The sequence below is a fragment of the Panthera leo genome, unplaced genomic scaffold (genome assembly GCF_018350215.1).
Source record: "Panthera leo isolate Ple1 unplaced genomic scaffold, P.leo_Ple1_pat1.1 Un_scaffold_58, whole genome shotgun sequence".
NCBI lineage: Eukaryota > Metazoa > Chordata > Mammalia > Carnivora > Felidae > Panthera > Panthera leo.
This window is the reverse complement of record NW_024962247.1, coordinates 91,791-118,432: the sequence shown is the minus strand read 5'-3', so window position 1 is coordinate 118,432 and position 26,642 is coordinate 91,791. Positions and strand designations below refer to the sequence as shown.

Genomic DNA, 26,642 nt, shown 5'->3' with positions numbered 1-26,642 from the left:
GGTGACAGAGTATGGTGATTATATATCTTAAAAATGTGTCAGATCTGCCCGCATGCTTTCTCTGCTCACCCTGCGCTCTCCACTTTGTTTTTCTTAGTATCCCTTAATAGTACTTTTACTGTTCTGTCTCTGTTTCAGTGTTTGCTTCTAGGAGGACCTACTCTCACCCCCCATCGAATGCACACAGTGCGGTTCCTATACACACAGGTAACAAACTAGCAGAAATTGCAGTGATGGAGGATAGTAGCAAGATCACCCTTTTTGCAGAGGAGCCCGAGAGAGTTTTCTGGGTGATGGTAACTTCCTATATCTAGATGCATGGGGTGCTTGTGCTCATTTATTTTAGAAATATTCACTGACTCCTGTGCTTGGGGTCAGATAGACAGGTACCTGACCCTAGCATATGGCTGATTTCTAATGGTGGGTAAGGATCAGGGACCAGCAGTGACTGTGGGAGATGAGTGAGGGGGCCACACATGGAGTCAGATCCTCACCCAGGATGCCATGTCTCCACGACAGCAACCTTGTGCAGGAGGGCTCTGAGGATCACATATTTCTTGATCAGTCCTGTGAAATGCATAATCCTACTCCAGATTTCTCACTGAGGGATGGACAGGGCAGAGGCCAGCAGCTGGAGGACACCCTGATCATGGCTGGAGTGGAACAGTGGGCCTGGGAGATTGAGTCAGAGAAAGGGAAAGGCAGAAGATAGTGGCAAGGATTTTGAGATATAAAGGGAAGAGGAGAGAAGGCAATGTTTTCTACTGACTTCACCCACATTTTTGTGTGAACAAAAGGAGATTCTTGTCTCGCAGGGAAGGGAAGAGGGCTGGCAAAAAGACAGGGTGACATTCTCAGCTCAAGTGCTCAGGATATCTGCCTTGCTCTTGAATACATATCACAGGAAGCCTGTGCCTTCTGTCATAAGTGGAACTGCAGCTCATACCATTTAGTGAAAATTAAAGCGATGATGAAGACCTCATCATTAAAGTATTGCAACGAGAGTATGTGAACATACAGAGAGATACAATAGAAGCAAAAGTCCAAAGGTAAACCGACTTCAAAACTTATGGGAATATAGACTATCAGAAAAGGAGATACCCCAATGCCAGCTTTCAGACACCTGGGCAATATGTGAAAACGTGGGAAAAAAAGTAGTCCTTACTTCAAAAGCAACATTAGCATTAGACACAAAGGGATCATGATGGAAGGTTTAGGGAGAAACCATATGATTTCATGGTGCTGTACCCATGGTCCTGTACCCTCAATCTCATCAAAGTATACCCTTTAACTTGAGGTTTGTTATATGTAATCATATCTCATTAAAGAGAGTTTCAAAACATAAAATAATAGAAGCAAATGTGGGAAAGTTCCTTTCCAATCCTGAAGTGCATGTGTGATATGAGTTTGTCTTCCCATGTCTCAAAAATCCAAAATAATAAGACATTTAAAAAATTAATAATAGCAAAGTAAGAGGACCCTGAGCTCACCCTGTCCCATATTTTCAACTGCATAACATCCACATTCAAGTCCATGAACCAAAGAGCGATCCAAAGACTGGCAGAACAAACTCCACACCGAAGTAGAGAGAAGCTGCATCAGAAAGGTTAGGAATGTCAGAAAGGTGGAGGCTGTCTGCCTGCAGAAGGGGCAGAAAAAGTGAGCCCTCACACCAGGGAGGTCATACAGGGAAGACTAATCTCCATAACATTGGGCATTAAAACTTAGAGGGGCTGAATGCCTTTGTGTTCAGATCCAGGAGGTTTGGAGGTCAGCTGACCCAGCACTGGGAGATCCAGGAGGATGAGTGATAGCCAGATCCCTGCATGTGTAGAGAGGCAATGTAAACATGGCATTTTACACAATGCCGAGGAAACAGGAGACAGATGTATTCATGCTGATTCTGGAGTGTGTTGGAGGACTTCTCCAACAATGAGGGAGCTCACAGGCACCACTCTTCTCCCCCAGCCTCCCAGAATAAGCATAGAAGCACCCACAAGAGGGTGAGGCTGCACAGACACTTGCTAACTAACCCATTAGCAGTGCACCAGTCCCAAGGGTTCACTAGGGGACTCACCAAACCAAGCCTGCTGGTCTCAGGGCAAACATTTTTCAAACCACAAGGGCACCCTGTCTGACAAGCTGCATGCATAGCTGCCACAACATGCTGTGCACATCTGCACCTCACCCAGCTGTACATATCCAGGCACCCTCATCTGTCTCACTAAGCCACATGTCCCCAGGCACAGACATGCTCTGTGCATATCCTCAAGCCCCTAGCTTCCACCGCTGGGCCACAGCCCCCAGCCACCAAAGGACATCGGGAAATCTGGCATAGGACTTGTAGCCCTGTGAAATTTTGCTAACACTCCTGCCCTGTGCCCAAGTTATCCAGCGGACATACCACCCCACAGCTGGCCTGCCTGGGTCCCACTAACACCACTGAGACGAAGCACAGCCCAAAACAGCACGCAGTCAGTGCAGACACCTGCACTAACAGGAAAAGTAACCCAGACACAGCAGCAGGCTGTGAACAGTACCTATACGATAGCCTCCTGAAGGTCCAGGTCCTATAAACGGAGATGTGCACTGCTGAGTTCTCCAGGACCTCTTCTTCATAACGTTATTAGTTTCAAGAGCAGAAGGTACAGCTGACTTTCTTAACACAGACAAATAGAGACAGAGAGACAGACAAAATGGACACACAGAGATGTTTATCCACAATGAAAGACCTAGTCAAAGTCACAGCCAGAGATCTAAGCCAAAGAGATGTAGGTAACATACCTGATACAGATTTGAAAGCAATGATCATAAGGGTACTCATTAGAGTTGTGAAATGAGTAGAAGAGTGAGACTGACTACAGATAAGAAATAGTACAGTAGACATTGAGGACACGATAAAGGAGAGACATGCTTGCTGGAACTAACAAAGGGATGGAAGAAGCAGAGGAGCAAACCAGTGTCCTCGAAGACTGAGTAATGGAAATTAATCACATTGAACCAAAGAGAGAGAACAGAATTCTGCAACGTGAGATGAGACTAAGGGAACTCAGTGACTACAGCAAAGATAACAATATTGATATTGTAGGAGTCTCAGAAGAAAGAGAAAAGGCGGCGAAAATTTATTTGTGGAAACAATAGCTGAAAAATGCCCTAATTGGGGGAGGAAACAAACATCCCCATGCGGGAGGCTAGAGAATTCACATCGAAATGAACAAAATCAGGCCAACATCCAGACATATTGTAAGCAAACTTGCAAATTACAGTGACAATAAAGAAAAACTCTTAAATGCAGCAACACAAAGAGACCTTCACTTAGAAGGGAAGACCCATAAGGCTAGCTACCAGATTTCTGAACAGATACTTGGCAAGCGAGAAGCAAGTGACATCACATATTCAAAGTGCTGAATGGAAAAATCAGCAGTCAAGAATACTCTATCCAGCAAGTCTATCATTCAGAATGGAAGGAGACACAGACTTTCCCAAACAAAAACTAAAGGTGTTTGTACCACTAAATCAGTCCTGCAAGAAATATGAAGAGGGACTCTTTGAGTGGAAAGGAGAGACCAAAAGTGACACTATAGAGGTAAAAGACACAAATCAAGTAAAACATGAATATTTTCGTAAAAAATAGTTAAGGAACTCAGAGATATGGATTTGAAATATAATAACATCTACCAAAAACCTAGGGAGAAGAACATAATGGGTTCCAAGGTAAATGACCATCAGCTTAGTACAAACTGCTAAACGCAGAAGAGGTTATGTAAATAACCCAGCAGTAACCATATATCAAAAACCAGTCACAAATATGCTAAGAATAAAGATAAATAAATTAAAATACTTCACTAAAGAAAATAAGCAAAACATGAAAGACAAGAAAGGATCAGAGAAAATCATTAGAAACCACAAGAAAACAGGTAATATAATGGCAATACATACATACATACATACATAGCAATCATTTCTTTGAAGGTAAATGGAATGAATGCTCCAATCTAGAGACATAGGGTGTAAGAACGGATGAAAAAAAAAATTAGAGTAGCAATACTTGTATCAGAAAAAATACACTTAAAACAAAGTACATAACAAGAGACAGAGGAGGACGTTATATAACAGTAAAGGGTACAGTCCAAAAGGAGATATAACAACTGTAAATATATCCCACAATTAAGTGGGATTTATTCCCAAGCTGCAAGGGTGGTTCAGTATTTGCAAATCAATGTGATACAATATATCAACAGGAGAAAGGATAAGAACCATATGATCGGGGCACCTGGGTGGCTCAATCCTTTAGCAGTCTGACATCAGCTCAGGTCATGACCCCATGATTCGTGAGTTCAAGTCCCACATCAGACTCTGTGCTGAAAGCTCAGAGCCAAGAGCCTCCATCGAACTCTGTGTCTCCCACTCTCTTTCTGCCCCTTCCCTGCTCACACTCTGTCCCTCTCAAAATTAATAAACGTTAAAAGAAAAGAACCATACGGTCATTTCAATACATGAAGAAAAAGCATTTGACATACTACAACATCCATTCATGATTATAACCCCCTAAAGTAGGTTTACAGGGAACATACATCAATGCAATAAATGTTTTCTATGAAAACCCTGAAGCTATAATCAACCTTAATGGAGAAAATCTGAGAGCTTTTCCTATAAGGTCAGGGAAAACACAAGGATGTTTACTCTTACCACTTTTAATAAACATAGCACTGGAAGTCCAAGCTACAGCCAGCAGATAAATCAAATGAAATGAAACTAAACAAAACGAAATGAAACAAAACAACGTAAATTAAAGTAAAAGAAAAGAAAAGAAAAAAAAAAAAGAAAAGAAAAGACAAAAGAAAAGAAAAGAAGAAAAGAAAAGAAAAACTAATCCAAATCTGGAAGAAGTGAATCTTTCACACTTTGCCGATTACATGACACTATATATAGAAAACCCCAAAGAGTCCACCCAATAACTGCTAGAAGTGATAAATGAATACAGCAATGTCACCGGATACAAAATCATTGTACAGAAATCTGTTGCATTTCTAGACAATAACGAATCAGTAGAGAGAGAAATTAAGAAAACAGTCCCATTTACAGTTGTACACCAAATAATAAGGTATCTATGAATAAATCTATCCAAGGTGGTGAGCGACCTATACTCTGAAAATTATAAAAAAGTGATGAAAGAAATACAAGATGACACAAAAAAGTGGAAGGATATTCCATACTTATGGATCGGAAGTACAAATTTCATGGAAATGTCTATACTTCCCAAAGCAACTGACACAATTAATGCAATCGCCATCAAAATAGCAACAACATTTTTCATAGAACTAGAACAGTCCTAAAATTTGTACAGAACCACAAAAGACCCAAATCTTCAGAGTAAACAACCTTTATGTGAAGTGATAATTATGGATGGAACTATGCCTCTGGATCTTCTGCTCCAAAACACAGTAGTCAGCCTAAGCATTTGAACAAACGTTAGACATATCCCAACCAAAGATCATTCTACAAAATACATTCTAAAAACGTACCCTCAAAACTTTGCAGATCATGAAAAATATGGAAAAATCTAAAAATTGTCATGGCCAAGTGGAGCCGAAGGAGACAGGATGACTGTAATGTGCCAGCTGGGATGAGTCTGGGACAGAAGAGGTTAAAACTGAAGCAATCTGAATACAAATATAAAGTTAGTTAATACTACCATATCTCTTTGGGATATTGATTGTGATCATGTATCGACTTAGAGGACATCAATAGTCAGAAAACACTCTGATGTATGTGGAGACTCAATAATATCTTCCCAATTTTTCTGGTAACTAGAAGCCCACCACGATTGAAAATATTATTAGTAATCATGGTTTTATGTTTTCAACACCTAATATTATATGACTAGTTCTAGTATTAGTTACTAGTGATGGCCATGTACCTAGTCTTGTTGTTCTTACTATTGTGTAAATAATAGCATTCATGGTACAGAAAACTGAATGCATGATATACACTTCATAGAAACATCCACTTTACATATTTTAAGATAATAACGTATGTATACACCACTGTATTATGTAGTATGTAAATTAAGTGTTTTTCGGATCTTGAATGAACATGTCATTAAATGGCTTTCCATAAAGGCGGTTATCCTAGATAATGAATGATACTCAGATTTTACAGGATGTACTTCACATCATGCCTGAAGAGTGTCCAAAAAAGAAAACATACGTACACATGGCCAGATGGATCATTGTGACTGGCTCACTTATTGTAAAGAATCCTTGCTTTAATATTTTCACGCATATTTTTAGCAGGAATACAAGAGAATGAAATATTTCCAAATCAAAGAGATGTTCAAAGTCTGGAAGAATGATAGGGTGTTCAAGGGGTTTCAGAAGGAAAAGATGTGACAATGAAGTGGCAGTCACAGGCAAGCAGGTTTTTCTCACCCACTTTGACAGGTTTTCATGAGGGGATGTCCATCACAGCATGTGATCTGCAAAAGGGTAAGACCCAGAAGTACCAGAGGGAAAGACACACTTTAGGAAGAGGTGACTTGGAAAGGGTGCTTCTGTGCCTAAGTGATGGCTCAGAAACCTGGCTGGGTGTCCCTGGGTCAAAGATTTCAGGAGGCCAGCAGTAACCTAGACTCACAAAGATCTAAGTAACATACATCAATGTAATTTAGAGTCACAAAAATCTTAGAGCCACAGAGTTGATCTTCATCTATGATTAGGAGATGGTCACAGTTTTACAGGATATGATCATCGGGCTGGCAGTAGATGGCTAAAATATTATTTAGGGTTATGTTTTTAATAAAAAAAATTGATGTGCAAAAATATGGGTTTGGAATGTAAAGAAAACTCACAGGACCATCATGGAGTTACTTACGTTGAGGCCTCATGTCACTATCCCTAAATTCATTCCTGTAGGAATGTAACCTTTAACCAGTCAGCAATGAAATTCCTAGTCATTGCTGGAAATTTAACTGACAGACCCCCGCCATTCCCTCAGGGAGGAAATCTCGCCTAAATAAGGTATTCCATGCCACTAAATTTGTTTTAAGTTTATTTATTTTGAGAGAGAGAGAGAGAAAGAGAGCACATGCAAGGGAGGGGCAGGAATAGAGGGAGAGAGAGAAGCCCATGACCACGAGGTCATGATCTGAGCCAGGATCAAGACTCGGACACTTAACCAAGCGATCCAGACCTCGAGAATGTGGAGTTTCAAAGGTTAGCAGGCTTGGCTGGGATACAGCCCTGAGGGCACTGGCCTAATCCTTGAGAGAAGGCAGCAAACTACTTACAGGCAGATGGTATGGAAACAGTGACCTGTACATCGCCTGGTGCACGCAGTGGGGCGATTATACACTCATCATGGAGAGCATCCCTGAGAGGCAGTGTTCACAACAAGGGGACAAAGGAGCTAGGACAGAGGAGGTGTGTGGGACCATTTTCCTCCTCTTCCCCACAGCATAAACACAGAGCCATCTGCTGGAAACAATGTCATCCCCACACTGGCTGCCTAACATGCTTACATCAACCCCACATTCCTGTGCTCTGGTGAGACTGGCCTTCTAGGTCAATCAGGCTTGCTTCAGTCCCAATGGAGGTGTCCCCTTCCCCAGGAGACCAGCGGAAGCCCATGACCACATCACCTCTCTTGACCAGACAGTTCTGCAGAGCTTCACTTCGAGTGGCAGTCATTTCAAGTCTCATTTAAGAAGCAGATCGGAGCTGACTTAGATAAAACTCAGCACATTCTGGCCAAGGACCATACATTGTCCATACAACTGGCCTGAAGGACAGTGCAGCCAGAACACAAAACAGTGTATGCAACACACACCACAGACACTCCCTGATGGTCAGGCCCTGGACACTAGATGACCTCCTTTTCATAAAGCCATTCATCTCACAGGCAGCTAACATAATGAGCTTTTGTAACACAGAGAAGGCAAATACTCAGCCAAAATGCCAAGACAAGAGGAATGCATCCCAAATGAAAGAAAAAGATAAGGTCATGGCCAGAGAAATGGAAGGAACACTTCCAAACTCATTCTATGAGGCCAGCTTGGCCTTGAGTCCAAACTGGACAAAGACCCCACCAGAAAAGAAAACTACAGACCAATTTCCCTGATGAACCTGGATGCAAAAATTCTCAACAAAAAGTAGTGAACCGGATCCAACAATACATACAAATAATTATTCACCACAATGAATTGGATTTATTCCTGGGATGCACCACCAATTCAATATCTGCAAATCAACTGATGTGATACATCACATTGATAAAAGAAAGGATAACAACCATATGATCCTCTCAATAGATGCAGAAAGAGCATTTGACACAATGCAGCATCCTTTCTTGATGAAAAAAAAAGTACTCATGAAAGGAAGGATAGAAAGATCTTGTCTGAATATCAGTATGTCCAGATACAAAAGTCCCACAGCTAATATCATCTTCATTGAGGAAAAACTGAGAGCTTTCCCCCTAAGGTCAGGAACACGACTGGGATGTCCACTCTCACCACTATTATTCCACAAACTGTTGGAAGTCCTAACCTCAGCAAGCAGACAACAAAAAGAAATACAAGGCGTCCAAATTGGCAAGGAGGGTCAAACTTTCCCTCTTCACAGACATGATACTTTCCAAGGAAATCCAAAAGACTCCATGGAAAAACTGTTAGGACTGATACTGGAATTCAGGAAAGTCTCAGGATATAAAATCAATATACAGAAGTTGACTGCATTTCTATACACCAATAATGAGTCAGCAGAGAGAAATCAAGGATTGATGTACTTTACAACTGCACTGAAAACCATCAAATACCCAGGGGTAAACATAACCAAAGAGGTAAAAGATCAGTACACTTAAAACAATAGAGGGGCGCCTGGGTGGCTCAGTCGGTTAAGTGCCAACTTCGGTTCAGGACATGATCCCTCATTTGTGGGTCTGAGTCCCGTGATGGACACTGTGCTGACTGCTCGGAGTCTGGAGCCTGCTTCAGAGTCTGTGTCTCCCTCTCTCTCTCTCTTTCTGCCCCTCCCCTGCTCATGTTCTCTCTCTCTCTCTCTCTCTCTCAAAAATAAACAAACATTAAAAAAATAAAGGAACAAACCATACAACATCTATGAAAGAAATGGAAGAAACACAAAGAAATGGAAAAACATTCCATGCTCATGGATGAGAAGAACAAATATTATTAAAATGTCAATACCACCCAAAGCAATCGACACATTCAATGCAATCCCTATCAAAATAACAACAGCATTTCTCACAGAACTAGAACAAACAACCCTAAAATTTATAGGGAGCCAGAAAAGACCCCAAATCGCCAAAGTCATGTTGAAAAAGAAAACAAAGCTGGAGACATTAAAATCTGGACTTTATGGTGTATTAGAAAACCGCAATCATCAAGACAGTATGGTACGGGCACAAAAACGGACACAGACATCAATGGAATGGAATAGGGAACCCATAAATGGACCCTCAAACATATGGCCGAGTAATCTTTGATAACACTGGAAAGAGTATCCAATGGAAAAACAAAAGTCTCTTCAGCAAATGGTACTGGGAAAACTGGACAGTGAGAAGATTGGACCTGGACTATGTTCTTAAACCACACACACACACACACACACACACACACACACACACACACCTCAAAATGGATGAAAGATATAAATGTAAGAAAGGGACCATCAAAATCCTAGAGGAGAAAACAGGCAATCTACCTCCTTGATACTGGCCACAACAACTTCTTGCTTGTCATGTCTCCAAAGCAAGGGCAATAAAAACCAAAATGAACTATTGGGACCTCAAGATAAAAAGCATCTGCACAGCAGAGGACACAATCAGCAAAACTGAAAGGCCACTGAATGAAATGGGAGAAGATATTTGCAGGTGACATATCAGATAAAGGGTTAGTATCCAAAATCTATAAAAAATCATCACACTCAACACCCAAAAACCAAATAATCCAGTGAAGAAATGGGCAAAAGACGTGAAGAGACACTTTAAGAAAGATGACATTCAGATTGGTCACACATGAAAAGATGCTCAATCTCACTCGTCATCACTGAAATACAAATCAAAACCACAATGAGATATCCCCTCATACCTATCAGAATGGCTAAAATTAACATCTCCGAAAAGGACAGATTTGGCAAGGATGCAGAGAAAGGGAACGCTTTTGAAATGCTGGTGGAAATGCAAAGTGGTGTAGCCACTCTGGAAATAGTATGGAGATTTGTCAGAAAAACTAAAAATAGAACTACACTAGGCCCCAGCAATTGCACTACCACGTGTTTATCCAAAGCATACACTAACGCTGAGTCGAAGTGGCACATGCACTGCAATGTTTATAGCAACATTATCAACAATAGCTAAATTATGCAAAGAGCCCAAATGACCATTGACAGATGAATGGATAAAGAAGATGTGGTATATTCATACAATGGAATATTACTCGGCGATCAAAAAGAATGAAATCTTGCTCTTTGAAACAACATGGATGGAACCTGACTTGATTATGCTAAGCAAAATATGTCAGAGAAAGACACACATCATATGATTTCTCTCATCTGTGGAATTTAATACAACTGATGAACGTAGTGAAAGGAAAGCAAAAATAAGATACAAACAGAGAGAGAGTCAAACGATAAGAGACTCTTAAATACAGAGAAGAAACTCAGGGTTCCAGGAGGATTATTGAATAGGGGTATGGGCTAAATGGGTGATGGGCATTACGGGCGCACTTGGGATGAGTATTGGGTATATTTTGTACTTGATGGATCACTAAATTCTACTGCTGAAACAGTATTCCACTATAAAGTAACTAACTTGAGCTTAAATTAAAAAAAAAGAGAGATATTAAAAAGAAGTAAAGAAATGTACTACCAGTCAAAAGAAAAGAATATTTAAATCGGGCTCTTTGAGTGGAAATCTAGGACTAAAAGTGTTACAGACAAGAAAGGATCAGAGAAAACACCAAGAAACAATGGCAAAACAACTAGTAGAATGGCACTAAATATATACCTATTAATAACCACTCTAAATGTACATGGACTAAATGCTCCAATCATAAGACATTGGATAGGGCGCCAGAATGGACAAAACAAACAAAAACAACACCTATCTAGATGCTGTCTACAAAGATTTATTTGGACTTAAGTCACCTTCAGATTTAAAGTGAGGGAATAAAGAAACATTTATTATGCCAATAATGTCAAAAGAAAGCCAGTAGCAATACTTATATCAGGCAAAATAACCTTTAAAACCGAGACTCTATTTTGGTACATTTTGGGTAAATACCTAATAGTGACATTTCATGAACCCAGTATTTATAGCAGCATTATCAACAGTAGCCAAACTACAGAGAAAGCCCAAGTATCCATCAACTGATGAAGGTATAAAGAAGTGGTGTGTGTGTGTGTGTGTGTGTGTGTGTGTGTGTGTGTATATGCATATATATATGTACATAAGTGTACGTTCATATATACAAACATATGTATATACAAAGAAATATAACTCAACTTCAAGAAGAATGAAATCTTGCCATTTGCAATGATGTGGATGGAGCTAGAATGTATTATGCTAAGTGAAATATGTCAATCAGAGAAAGACAAATATAGGATTTCACTCATGTGGAATTGAAGAAACAAAACAGATGAAAACATGGGAAGGGGGAAGGAAACGAGAAGAGTGGTAACAAACCACATGAGTCTCTTAATGTTAGAGAAAAAAAACGAAGGTTGATGGAGGGAAATGGGTCAGCGCTGGGCTGGATGTCAGATGAGTATTAAGGAGAGCACTTGTTGTGATGAGCACTGGGTATTGTATGTAAGGGATGAATCACCAAATTCTTCTCCCGAATCCACGAATGCACTGTATGTCAACTATGACTTAAATTAAAATAAATAAATGAATAAGTAAGTAAATAAATAAATAAATAAATAAATAAAGCCATAACAAGAGATGAAGACGGACGCTATCTCATACTAAAGGGGACAATGAAACAAGAAGATCCAATGATTGTAAATTTTGATGCACCCAACATGCGATCACTAAGTATATAAAATATTTAACAACCACCATAAAGGAACTCATTTTTTATAATATAACGATAGTAGAGGACTTTAGCACATCACTCACATCAATGGACAGAAGCTGTAAACAGAAAATCAACAAGGAAACAATGGCTTTGAAGGACACACTGGACCTGATGGGTTTAACAGATATATTGAGAACACTCCATACTAAAATGGCAGAGTACATATTCTTTTCAAGCGCACATGGGACATTCTCCAGAATTGATCATATTCTAGGTCACATATCAGAAGAAGAACAGCAGAAGGAAGGAAGTAATAGAGATTCACAGGGAAATAAGGGATATTCAAACCAAAAAGACACTAGACAAAATCAATGAAACCAGGGGCTGGTTCTTTGAAAACAGTAATCAACATGAAAACTTCTGGGCAGACTTTTCAGTAAGAAGAGAGAAAGGACTCAAATAAATAAAATCACAAATAAGAAAGGAGAAATGACAGTCCACACCACAAAAATACAGTTAGAAGTTAATATTATGAACAACTATATGCAACAAATTGGAAACTCTGAGAAAAATGGACAAATTCCTATAAACACACAAACTACCAAAACTGAAACAGGAAGATACATAAAATCTGAAAACAGAAAGAAATCAAATCAGTAATAAAAAAATCTCCCCCCAACACAAGAGTTCTGGGCCAGATGGTTTAACTGATGAATTCGACCATCCATTTAAGAAAGAGGTAATATGTATTCTCCTCGAATTATTACGAAAAATAAAAAAGAAGGAAAACTTATAAATTCATCTTATGAGGCCATCATTACCCTGATACCAAAACCAGATAAAGCCTCCACTAAAACCGAAAACTGGTGGGGCGCCTGTGTGACTCGGGCTGTTTACTGTTCAACTCTTAATTTCGGATTAGGACATTATCTTGCGGTGCGTGGGTTTGGTCCCATGTTGGACCCTGCCATGACAGTGTAGGGCATGGCCAGGATTCTCTCTCTCCCTATCTCTGAGCCCCTCCCTCACTTTTATGTACTCAAAGGAAAGAAATAAACATTTAAAAAATGTTTAAAAAATGTTTAAATAAAACTGCAGCCCGATAGGCTGATGACTATGTATGCAGAAATTCTTATTAAAATACCTTCAAATTAAAGTCAACAATACATTAATAGAATCATTTACCATAATCAAGTGGGATATATTCCTGGGCCGCAAGGGTGGTTCCACATTCACAGATCAATCAACATGATGCACCACAGTAATAGAAGAAAGGATAAGAACAATACGATGCTTTCAACAGATGCAGGAAAACTATTTGACAAAATGTCACATCCATTCATGATAAAACCCCTCAGCAAAGTACATTGAGACTCAACCTACCTGCACATAAAAAAGGTCATCTAGGAAAAACCCACAGCTCATCTCACCTCAATGGGGAAAAATTGAAAATTTTTCCTCCAAGGTCAGGGACAAAACAGGGATGACCCCTCTCACCACTGTTATTCCACATAGTACGGGAAACCCTAACCACAGCACTCAGACAACAAAAAGAAATAAGAGGCATCCAAATCGGCAAGGAAGAAGTAGCACTTTCGCTATTTGGAACTGACATGATGTGTTCTATAAAAAGCATGAAAGATTCCCTTAAAACTTGCTAGAATTGATATATGAATTCCACAAGTCACAATATACAGAAATCAAGCTACATAGATGTATTGCATTTCTAACACAAATCATGAATTAACACAGAGAGAAAGTAAGGGATCAATCCCATTGACAGGCTCACAAATGCCACAAGAAACCAGGAATAAACCTAACCAAAGAGTTGAAAGACCTGTACTCTAAAGTCTATGAAACACTGATGAAATAAATGGAAGAAGACACAAAGAAATGGACATACATTTCATGTTCATGGATGGGAAGCACAAAATACTGTTAAAATGTCTACACTCCTCAAAACAATCTACACATATAATGAAATCCCTATCACACTAACAAAAACATTTGTGACAGAACAAGAACAAATAATCTCAAAATTTGTATGGAATAACAAAAGTCCCCATACAGCAAACTTGAAGAAGAAAGCTTGAAGAAGAAAAGCAAAGCTGGAGACATCACAATTCCAGACTTTAGGTTATATTACAAAGCTATACTGATCAAAACAGTATGGAACTGGCAAAACAACAACAACAACAACCACCACAACAACACCACACAGAGGCATAGATCAATAGAATAGAAATGCAGAAATGAACTCACACCTATATGGTCAATTAATTCTCAACAAAGCAGGAAAGAACATCCAATGGAAAAAAAGTCTTGGGACACAGGGGTGGCTCAGTCAACAAAGCGTGTGATTGTGAATTCAGCTCAGGTTATGATCTCAGGGCAGTGCAGAGCATGCGTGGGATTCTCGGTCTCCATTTCTCTCTGCCCCTCTTCTTCATGCTCTCTCTCTCTATCAAAAATAAGTAAATAAACTTAAAAAAAGGCTCCTCAACATATGGTTTTGGAAAAACTGGACAGCATCCTGCAAAACAAAACAAAAACAACAATGGACCACTTTCTTACAACATACACAAAAATAAATCCAACATGGATAAAGACCTATATGTGAAACCTGAAACCATAAAAATCCCAGAGGATAACACGGGTAGTATCTTATTTGACATTGCCTGTACAAACGTCTTTGTAGATATATCTCTAGAGGTAAGGGAAACACAAGCAAAAATAATGAGACTTCATAAAAATTAAAACCTTCCATCACCTAGGAAATAATCAACAAAACTAAAACACCTACAGAATGATATTTGCAAACGACATCAGATAAAGGGTTAGTGCCCAAAATATATACAGTTATACAGCACCCAAAAAATGAGAAATCTGATTAAAAAAGGGCAGAAGACAAAAATGGACATTTTCCGAAGGAAGACATATACGTGGCCAAGAGACACATGAAAAAATACTCAACAATACTGATCTTCAGGGAAATACAATTCAAAAGTACAATGAGATAGCACATTACATCTGTCACAATGACGAAAATCAATGAAGGATGAAACAGCAGGTGTTGCCAAGGATGTGGGGAAAGAATAACCCTCTTGCACTGTGGGTAAGAATGCAAACTGGTGCAGCCAGTATGGAAAACATTATGGAGATTTCTCAAAAAAAAAACCACAACAAAAAACAAAAAACTGGAAATGGAAGTACCTTACGATCCAGCAATTTCACTACAAGGTATTTCCACAAAGAATACAAAATCTTCAAAGGGATACATGCACCATGATGTTTACAGCAGCATTTCCTACAACAGCCAAATTACAGAAACTATCCAAGCATCCATCAACTGATGAATAAATTGAGATGTGGTATATGGAATGTAATATTACTAGGCCGTAAAAACCTGAAATCTTGCCATTTGCCATGAGCTGGATGGAGCAAGAGAATGTTACCCTGGGTGAAATAAGCTTTTCAGACAAAGACAAATACCAGATGATTTCACTAACACATGGAAATAAAACAAAACAAAGCGGGGGGGGGGGGCGGGAAGGAGACAGTGACAAACAGACTCTTAACTAGGAAACAAACAGGGCTTCCAGAGCAAGGTGGGGAATGGGTGAAACAGCTGCTGGGGATTAAGAAGTACACCTGGGATGAGCACCGGATGACATGTGGAAGGGGTGCTCTATATTTTACACCTGAAACTAATACTACACTGTAACTTTACTCACTGCACTTTAAATTAAAGATAACGTACGTTAATGACAGGTACCTACCAGGTTTTCTGTAGTTTGCAATCACTTAATTAGGTTGGAAAAATAACCATGAAACTTTTTAAAAGGCATGTATGATGTGGGGGACAGTTTGTGCCCTTACCTCGGTCACTGGTTCTAGCAGGACTCGGAAAGTGGGTCCCAGCTCAATCTTCTAGGGGTTCCCAAGACGAGCATTTCATGTATTCATGTCCTAACGGAATGCAGCTCCCGTTCTTCTGAATTTCTGTCAGGGTTTCTTCCCGGAAACAAGCCTGAATCTGGAACAAACCATCGACTGCATCGATGAGGTGATGTCGTGGGACTCCGCAATCCACGAGACCTTTAGTAAAATATGTCTTGTTCAAATACTGTCCGGGAAGGGGAGGAATGAAACACGGGAACAGCCCAGAAAATGCAAGGGCCTGTGCAGCTCAGCAACCAGCTTGCCCAGGGAAGCCACCCAGCGCCCACTCCTCAGCACTCAGTACAATAAGACAAGTTCTCTCTGGCGACTCAGGAGATGCCAAGTTGCTACAAAGCTCCCAAGATCTCCCCTGGGGCGGGCGGCACAACCTGCTGGAAATGCAGCTCTGCTCTCTGTACTGAGGCAGCGGCAGAGGCCCTGAGTACTCTGGGAGCAATCAAAGCCCTTCCTGCTCTGAGGTGCCCTGGGTCAGAAAAGCCGATGTTGCGCCCTCTGCTGGCCATCACTGCCTGGGCAGAGAAACCCGCCTCTCCGGGTCTGCGGTGCTCGAGCTCTCTCTGTTGGCCATCATGGGCATTTTTGCAATGTGGAAGGCCCTGGTCACTCAGCTGAGACACTGAAGGTGCCTGGGCAACTAAACCTGTTCTCCACATTGGGAAAGGTTTTAATGACAGGGCCTGGGACACAAAGAAATCTTTTCCTTCTCCTTTCTTGTGAGTGAAGAATGAAACCGAATTTATTAACGTAATGACATCATTTGTAATGTTTTAAGCAATGTTCACAGAAAAATAGACCGCCAATTTACACTTGCTGAGCAAGTGGTAATTGTGTTTACCACCAAAATACTTAGGTTAGATAAAGAATGAACACCTTTGAGAGAGATACCAGCATCAGCTATGGAATGAATGAGTCCTAGGGATACAAGGGACAGCCAATGCAATGGAGTCAATCCTGTAATAATACTGTTGCATGCTTTCACAGGATAGCTACACTTGTGCTTAAGTACAATATAATTTATAGACATATGGAATGACTACAATGTATGCCTAAAACTCATACAACAAATGTGTGAACAATATTTCAATTAAAAATAGACATCCTTTACACTATTTTTAATTTCTCCTTCTTTGCCAATAAACTATAATTCCTGGGGCGTTTGGGTGGCTTAGTCGGTTAAGCGTCCGACTTTGACGCAAGTCGTGATCTTGCAGTCCATGAGTTTGAGCCCTGCGTCAGGCTCTGTCCTGAGAGCTCAGAGCCTCGAGCCTGCCTTAGTTTCAGTATCTCCCACTCTCTCCCCCCTCCCCAGCTCAGGCTCTCTCAAAAAAAGAAAAAAGAAACATTAAAAATGAAAAATAATTCCTAATTTGGAATTTGTGAAATTCCATTTATACCAGATTTTCTAACATCACCATCTTGATGTGAAGAGCTTATCTGAAAAGTCACTAATAATATCTTTGATGACACATATGTCACAAGGTCAGAATGAAACTTACAGGGAACTATGAATCAGTTGTGAATTTACAGTATGTATCCTTGGATAATATTTCCAATGAAATGTGCTTTAGGGACATGGATGGATGAAATAATGTCCACCAGTCATATAGGTAAATATCCTATAGGACCGTTATGCCTTCAATTACTAATTGCCATCTCTTCAGCATTAAAAAAAATCTGGGACAAGAAAATGTCTTTGAATTTGATTTAAGAGAAGACTAGAGTGCTTTAAAGTGTTCACCTACCTTCTGGAATCCTCAGATTAGTTGTGGACAGGAGGATAGCAACCCACGATTGGGATGCACACCGCTAGTCCCAGAGGGAGGATATGGACCTTATTGTCAATTTTTTAAAATCAATATCAGCAGTCCACCTCTGCCAGGTACAGACTTCAGGACCTGGGGACAACATGATGCCTGATGCCTGGGTTCAGAACTTGAGGAAGGCCAGCTGGTGGGGGAGAGGGGAAATCCAACAGGGCCTGGGGCAGTGAGAGAGATGGCCCCAGGACACCTCCCCGCAGGGCAGACTTGGAGTATACCTGCCAAAGAGCAGCACAATCTCCCTCAAGACATCCCTCTCCATGACAGAACATGAGGCTGAACCTCACAATTCCAGAAGAAATGAGGGATACTCTTCTGTTCAATTCCAATGGCTTCTGCAGAGCTTGGACCCAGGGATGTTGGAGTCTTGGGGTCATGGAACTCTGATGCCCATGATACAATCCCTTTCTGCCCCAGCACGCAGAGCCATCTCATACATCCCCTCTCCCCTGACGCATCTAATGCCATCCACATACCTCGAGCAGGTGTCTACCTTCCTCTTTGTACTTCCTCTTTGTCACTGTTTCTCTCTAACCACATCTATGTTTCTTCCTTTCACTCTTTAGGGAGTGGTGTAACATACAGTGCTAACCTTTATTCTTGTACATGTGAATATCCAATTTTCCCAGCACCAGTTATTCAAGAGACTATTCTTCTCCACTGTGTATTTTTGACTCCCTTGTCAAATACTAGTTGACTGTGCATGCATGGGTTTAGATTGGGCTCTCAATTTCCGTTCCATTGTCTTATGTGTGTGCTTATGCCAGTAACATAACTGACTTCTTTGTGTTAGAATGAAGCTTGAAATCGAGAAGTGTGATGCCTCCTATTTTGTCCTTTCTTGCATTGGCTACTTAGGGTCTTTTTGTGGTTCCAAATACATTTGAGGATATGTGTTTCTAATTGCATAAAAATTGCATCGGAGTCTTGATAGAGATAGCACTGAATCTCTAGAGGGCTTTGAGTAGTATGGACGTTGTATCTGTATTAATTCCTCCTGCAGATGGACATGGGGTGGCTTTTCACTGACTTGTGTGTTCTGTTTCTTCCATGCAAATTGAATTTCTTCCATTTCTGCACACAGGTTTTGTAGTTATCTGTAGAGATCTTTCACCTCCTTGGCTAAATTTATTCCAATAAATTTTATTGTTTTTGATGCTATTGTAAACGTATGGCCAACTAATCTTTGACAAAGCAGGAAAGATTATCCAATGGAAAAAAGACAGTCTCGTTAACAAATGGTGCTGGGAGAACTGGACAGCAACATGCAGAAGATTGAAACTCGACCACTTTCTCACACCATTCACAAAAATAAACTCAAAATGGATAAAGGATCTGAATGTGAGACAGGAAACCATCCAAACCCTAGAGGAGAAAGCAGGAAAAGACCTCTCTGACCTCAGCCGTAACAATTTCTTACTTTTTTTTTTATTTTTTTTTATTTTTTTAATTTTTTAATATATGAAATTTACTGTCAAATTGGTTTCCATACAACACCCAGTGCTCATCCCAAAAGGTGCCCTCCTCAATACCCATCACCCACCCTGCCCTCCCTCCCACCCCCCATCAACCCTCAGTTTGTTCTCAGTTTTTAACAGTCTCTTATGCTTTGGCTCTCTCCCACTCTAACCTCTTTTTTTTTTTTTTCCTTCCCCTCCCCCATGGGTTTCTGTTATGTTTCTCAGGATCCACATAAGAGTGAAACCATATGGTATCTGTCTTTCTCTGTATGGCTTATTTCACTTAGCATCACACTCTCCAGTTCCATCCATGTTGCTACAAAAGGCCATATTTCATTTTTTCTCATTGCCACGTAGTATTCCATTGTGTATATAAACCACAATTTCTTTATCCATTCATAAGTTGATGGACATTTAGGCTCTTTCCATAATTTGGCTATTGTTGAGAGTGCCGCTATAAACATTGGGGTACAGGTGCCCCTATGCATCAGTACTCCTGTATCCCTTGGATAAATTCCTAGCAGTGCTATTGCTGGGTCATAGGGTAGGTCTATTTTTAATTTTCTGAGGAACCTCCACACTGCTTTCCAGAGCGGCTGCACCAATTTGCATTCCCACCAACAGTGCAATAGGGTTCCTGTTTCTCCACATCCTCTCCAGCATCTATAGTCTCCTGATTTCTTCATTTTGGCCACTCTGACTGGCGTGAGGTGGTATCTGAGTGTGGTTTTGATTTGTATTTCCCTGATAAGGAGCGACGTTGAACATCTTAACAATTTCTTACTTGACACATCCCCAAAGGCAAGGGAATTAAAAGCAAAATGAACTCCTGGGACCTTATGAAGATAAAAAGCTTCTCCACAGCAAAGGAAACAACCAACAAAACTAAAAGGCATCCAATGGAATGGGAAAAGATATTTGCAAATGACATATCGGACACAGGGCTAGTATCCAAAATCTATAAAGAGCTCACCAAACTCCACACCCGAAAAACAAGTAATCCAGTTAAGAAATGGGCAGAAAACATGAATAGACACTTTTCTAAAGAAGACATCCAGATGGCCAACAGGCACATGAAAAGATGCTCAATGTCGCTCCTCATCAGGGAAATACACATTCAGATATCACCTGACGCCAGTCAGAGTGGCCAAAATGAACAAATTAGGAGACTATAGATGCTGGCGAGAATGTGGAGAAACGGGAACCCTCTTGCACTGTTGGTGGGAATGCAAATTGGTGCAGCCGCTCTGGAAAGCAGTGTGGAGGTTCCTCAGAAAATTAAAAATAGACCTACCCTATGACCCAGCAATAGCACTGCTAGGAACTTACCCAAGGGATACAGGAGTACTGATGCATAGGGGCACTTGTACCCCAATGTTTATAGCAGCACTCTCAACAATAGCCAGATTATGGAAAGAGCCTAAATGTCCATCAACTGATGAATGGATAAAGAAACGGTGGTTTATATACACAATGGAGTACTACATGGCAATGAGAAAGAATGAAATATGGCCCTTTGTAGCAACACGGATGGAACTGGAGAGTGTGATGCTAAGTGAAATAAGCCATACAGAGAAAGACAGATACCATATGGTTTCACGCTTATGTAGATCCTGAGAAACTTAACAGAAACCAATGGGGGAGGGGAAGGAAAAAAGAGAGGTTAGAGTGGAAGAGAGCCAAAGCATAAGAGACTGTTAAAAACTGAGAACAAACTGAGGGTTGATGGGGGGTGGGAGGTAGGGGAGGGTGGGTGATGGGTATTGGGGAGGGCACATTTTGGATTGAGCACTGGGTGTTGTATGGAAACCAATTTGACAATAAACTTCATATATTGAAAAAAAATAAAATAAAATAAAATGTATTTATTTAGTTTAGTTTAAATTTATGTATGCATTTCTTCAGTATTTATTTTTTCAAGTTTTTATTTAAATTCCAACTGGTTAACATACAGTGTATGTTAATTTCAGGTATAGAATGTAGTCATCCATCACTTACATACAACACCCAGTGATCCTCACTGCTAGCGCCCTCCATAGCCCATCACCCATTTAACCCATTCCCCTGCCCACCTCACTTATAGTAACCCTCCATTTGCTATTTATAGTTAAGAGTCTGGTTTCTGGTTGATTTTTATTTCATTCAATTATGTGAGGGGTCACATTTATTGATATGCATTTCTGAAACATCCTGCCTTTACAGGGAAAAAACCCTTCATCACGGTCAATGATCCTTTTCATGTGATCCTGAATTTGGTTTGCCTGTATGTTACTGGGAATGATTCATCTATATTCATCACGGGGATACTGGCCTATAGATTTCTGTTCAGGTAGTATCCTTTCTGGCTTCCTACCAGGGTAATTCCAGTCTCATGAAATGAGTTTGGTGGTGTTCATTCCTTTTGAATCAATGAGAGGACTGCTGTTAGTTCTTCTACAAACGTTTGGTTAAATTCACCAATGAATCCACCTGGTCCTGGGGTTTTCTTCCTTGGCAGAACATCGATTACTGATTCAATTTACTTACATTGGTTATCTTCTTGTATTGATACAGTCTTCCTTTAATGGGTCTGTGCAAACCTTCCATATCTTCCTGATACAATCTTGGTAGGTTGTGCGTTTCTAAGAACCTATCCATTTCTTCTAGGTAGGTAGTTTTCTGTCATCTAATTTGGCCATAGTTGCCACTTTGTCTGCTTTATGTTTCTTTGGTATAAGGCATAATATCTTCTCTTTTATTTATAATTCTTTTGAATTTGGTCCTCTTTATGTCTTAGCATAGTCTATGTATAGTCCTGACAATTTTGTTTCACTCTTCTGAAAACCCACTGTTGGTCTTCTTCATATTTTCTATTGATTTCATGGTCTGTTTCATTGGTTTCCACTCTCATATGGATTAATTTCTCCCTTTTGAGAACATTGGGCATAGATTGTTTTTTTCTTCTAGTTCTTAGAAGTTAAAGGTAGGTTGTTCATTTGAGTCTCAAATCTATCCTCCACGCATGCAAAGCCAGTGACTCATCAGAGAACCTTCAATAAGTCTTTTCTGTCCTATTTCTCATTCTCAGAACTCTGAGAAATAGAATCCGAAAATTTATTTGAAGACACAATAAATGAAAACTTCCCTAATGCGGGGAAGGAAAGAGATACAGAGCAGGAGGCACAAAGAACCCCCATTATATTCAACAGAAGCAGATCCACACCAAGTCGTATAGTAATTAAAACCCAAAATGTCGTGATAAAGAAAAATTTTCACAGCAAGAAAACAAAAGTTGACAGTTACCTACAAGGGAAACCCCATAAAGTTATCACTGGATGTATTTCAGAAGAAACTTTGAAACCGTAAGTGAGCAGCACGGTTTGGTAAAGGTGCCGAATGGAAAACATCTGCAGCCAAAGAGTCTATCCAGCAAACTATCATTCAGATGGAAGGAGAGATCAAGAGGTTCCCAAATAAATACTAAGCGAGTTCACAATCAACAAACCACCCTTGCAAGAAATGTTAAAGGGGACTCTTTAAGTGGAAAAGAAACACCTAAAGTGACAATATTAAAGTGTGAAACGCAAAAGCAATAAAAATGAGTATATCTGTAAAACATCAGTCAAGGTATTCACAATATGAAAGGTTTCAAAATAGGAACACTACATAGCTACAACACGGGAAGGAGAGGAGTAAACAACTGGTTCAAACTTAAACAACTATCAACTTAATATAGACTCCTATATACAGAAGTGGTTAGGTACAAACCTAATAATACCCACAAATCAAACACTACTAATACATATGCAGAGTATAAAGACAAACAATTTCAACTGTGAAATTGTGAAGAAACCCAGCAAATCAAAATAAGAGAAAGAGAACAAAGGATCAGAAAAAATCAGAAATAACCAATATCAAGTAATAATAGGACAAGCACATGTCTATCAATTACATTGAATAGAAACAGAATAAATTCTCAAATCAAAGGCACTGGGTGACAGATAGGGGCAACTGGATGGCTCAATCGCTTGAGATTTTGACTCCTGATTTCGGTTCAGGCTATGATCGCAGGATCATGGGATTGAGCCCCAACTGGGCTCTGCACTGAGCATGGAACTTGGTGAGGATTCATTCACATTCTCATTCTCTCTCTCACTCTCTCTCTGTCTCTCTCTTCCCTCATTCCCCCCACCCCGCCCTCCCATGCCTGTGCTCACTCTCTTCATAATAAAAAGCACTGGGTGATAGAATGAGTAAATATATAGGACCCATCTATCTTCTACCTACAAGAGACTAATTATAGAACTAAGGTTTCAAAAGAAATCTGCACTAGCAGTACCTTTATCAGACAAAATAGATTTAAAAATAAAACTGTAACAAGAGACAAAGGACACTATAATAATAAAAGATACAATCGAACAAAAAGATAGAACAATTGTAAACATATATGCGCTCAACCTGAGAGCATCCAAATACACAAAACAGTCCAAAACTAAAGAATTGATAGTCATCCAATAATAGTAGGGCACTTTAACACCCCAATTACATCAATGGAGAGATATTTCCATCAGAAAATCAGCAAAGAAGTAGAGATTTTGAATGATAGAGTAGACCAGATGGACTTAACCGATATATTTTAGACATTCCATCCTAAAACAGCACAATACACATTCTTTTCACGTGCACATAACATTCCCCACACTCGATATTAGGTCATAAAACAAGCCAAAACAAAATCAAACCGATTGACACCATACCATGTGTCTTTTCAGACCACAAAGCTATGAAACTAGAACTCTACAACAAGAAAAAAAAATCTGGAAAAGGCACAAAATCATGGAAGTTAACATGCCACTAAACAAACAATGGCTCAACCAACAAATCAAAGAGAAAATAAAAAAAAAAACATGGAAACAAATGAAAATGAAAACAGAAGAATCCAAACTTCTGTAAAGCAGGAAAACTGGTTCTAACAGGGAAGTTTATAACAATACAAGTCTGCCTCAGGCAAAAAGAAACAAAAAAACAAACACACAAACAAACAAACAAACAAACAAACACTGAAGTAAACTCCATAACTTTATAAAATAAAAACCAGACAAAGGACAACAAACAAAACTCACAAAGGACAGAATGAAGAAAATAATTAAAATCAAAAAAGAAACAAATGATATAGAGATTAAAACAATGCACCCCATGCATCAAAAACGGATGAGGCAGTACGTGAAATCCTATCATACCTAGAGAGGCAGGGTGGCGATGTGAAACAGTCCAGAGCCAAGCAAGAATGGGGCAAGGCAAAAAGAACCTCCGGTGCAGAGAGACAGGGGCGAAAAGAATGAACACACGCCCTCCCAGATCCAGGTCGATGTCTACGCATAAACATCTCCCCGTTCCAAGTGGGAGTGCAAACATAACTTAATTCTTGTCCTTGACCTAACCCTAACACTAACCCAAATCCCAACACCTAAACATAACAGCTAACCCTAACCATAACCCTAATACTAAACCCTGTCCCTATCCCTACACCTAAACCCAAACCTAACCCTACCGAACTGAGAAAGTAAACAATCCCTGAACTAACTGTGACCTTGTGCCTAAACCTCTAACCCTAACCATATAACTCTAACCCTAAAACCATAACCCTAATGCTCTAACTTTACCCGCTAACCCTAAAATTATAAAACCTAACACTAACCCTAACCCTAACCATAAAACTCGAACACTAACCCTAACCCTAACCGCTAATCGAATCTCCACACCCATAACCCGAACCCAAGTCCTAGACCTAGACCTCACTTTATCCCTAAACCTAACGCAAACCCTAACACTAATGCTATCAACTTACCCTAACCCCACCATCTAACCATTACCCTAACTCTCAAACCCAAACCATAACCCTAAACCTAAGCCTAACTCAAGCCCAAACCTAATGCCTAAACCTAACACTTAACCATAACACTAAACGCTAACCATAACCCTAAACATAACCCTAATGCATAAACCTAACTCTAACCCCTAACAGTAACCCCTAACAACAACCCTAACCATAACCCTAACGCCTAACACCAAACCCAATCCCAAACCCTAACCCAACACACACGACACACAGGAATGGTGTCACATACACACTGGTGAAGTCCCTGGTCAGAACATTAACCCTAGTTAAGAATCTTTCTAGATGGGGACCCAATTCCTATCTCTGAGAACACCACAAACAAATGGCCCAAAGCGGTACAGAATTACTCGACATGGAACATCGAACATCATCATGAAATTTCCAATGCCCTCATGGAGCAGCACAAGGGGGCTGATGAGGCCCAACTGAAGATGGCACACACACGAGGCTGCTCCTGGAACACAAAGACTAAGCCTGAACAGCCCGTTCTGATGAGGTCCACACACAATCCTCTGGGGAGACCACTACCCTGCGGAGGTTCAGCGCTTGGAGCTTCCTGGGACCTAACGCTAACCTTAACTGTGACACTCACATACCGCTCAAACTAAACCTCAACCCAACTCTAAACCTAACCCTACACATGACCCGCACCCATGCATGGACCCTCATTCAGCCCTCAGGGTGATCATGGCACTGGTGTCGCTTTGGCCCTGGCAACATCCATGGAACGAACCTTAACCTTGGCAAGAGCTTTCTCCTAATGGGGACCCAATTCCCAAGTCTGAGGACATGACGGACATGGGGCCCAGAAGCGGAAGAGGATTACTCAGCATGGAACCTGGAATATCACAATGTCATTTCCAAAGACTAGAAGGAGCTCCACAGGGGACTTCTTGAGGTCTAACCGAGGAGTGGCACTGGCACCCAAAACTCAGCCTGACTGGGAACCTCCTTAGACCCCTCTACTCAGCCTTGTGGGGTGACAATGGCCCTACTGGGGATATAGTGCCAGGAGCCTCCTGTGACCAAGCCCTAATCTTAACAGTGACCCACAGTATACACGTGAACCTAAACCTCACCTCATCTTTAACACTCACCCTACACCTGACTCGCACCATGCGTGTGCCCTCATATCATCGATTCAGGGAGATCACAGAACTTGTGTCACTTCAGCCCTGGAGATTTCCCTGGCCAAAACCCTAACTGTAGCTAAGGCTTTCTGCATATGGAGACCGAATTTCCACAGTCTGACAAGAGCAGGCACAATTGGTTGAGAAGCGGTGCAGGATAATTATGTGTGAAGCGTGGAACATCACCATGTCATTTCCAAAGCAGGGCTTCAGATGCACAGGAGGATTCCTGAGGCCTACCGAAGAGTGCGGATATAAGTGGGGCCGTGGAACGCAAAGACTAATGTGACCGGTACCCTTCCTTCTGCACTCCAGTCAGCCATTCGGGGAAACAACTGCACTGCTGTAGGTTCAGGG

The 26,642-nt window shown here is 40.5% G+C and overlaps 1 long non-coding RNA gene across 1 annotated transcript in view; it reads right to left on the bottom strand.

Annotated features, from left to right (window-relative positions):
- LOC122212897 overlaps nt 1–16,180 on the bottom strand; it is a 29,789-nt gene extending 13,609 nt beyond the window's left edge. Inside the window, exon 1 of the long non-coding RNA XR_006199359.1 lies at nt 15,914–16,180. This is a non-coding gene — a long non-coding RNA (uncharacterized LOC122212897). The remainder of the gene's footprint in view (nt 1–15,913) is intronic.
- Nucleotides 16,181–26,642: the final 10,462 nt, after the last annotated feature.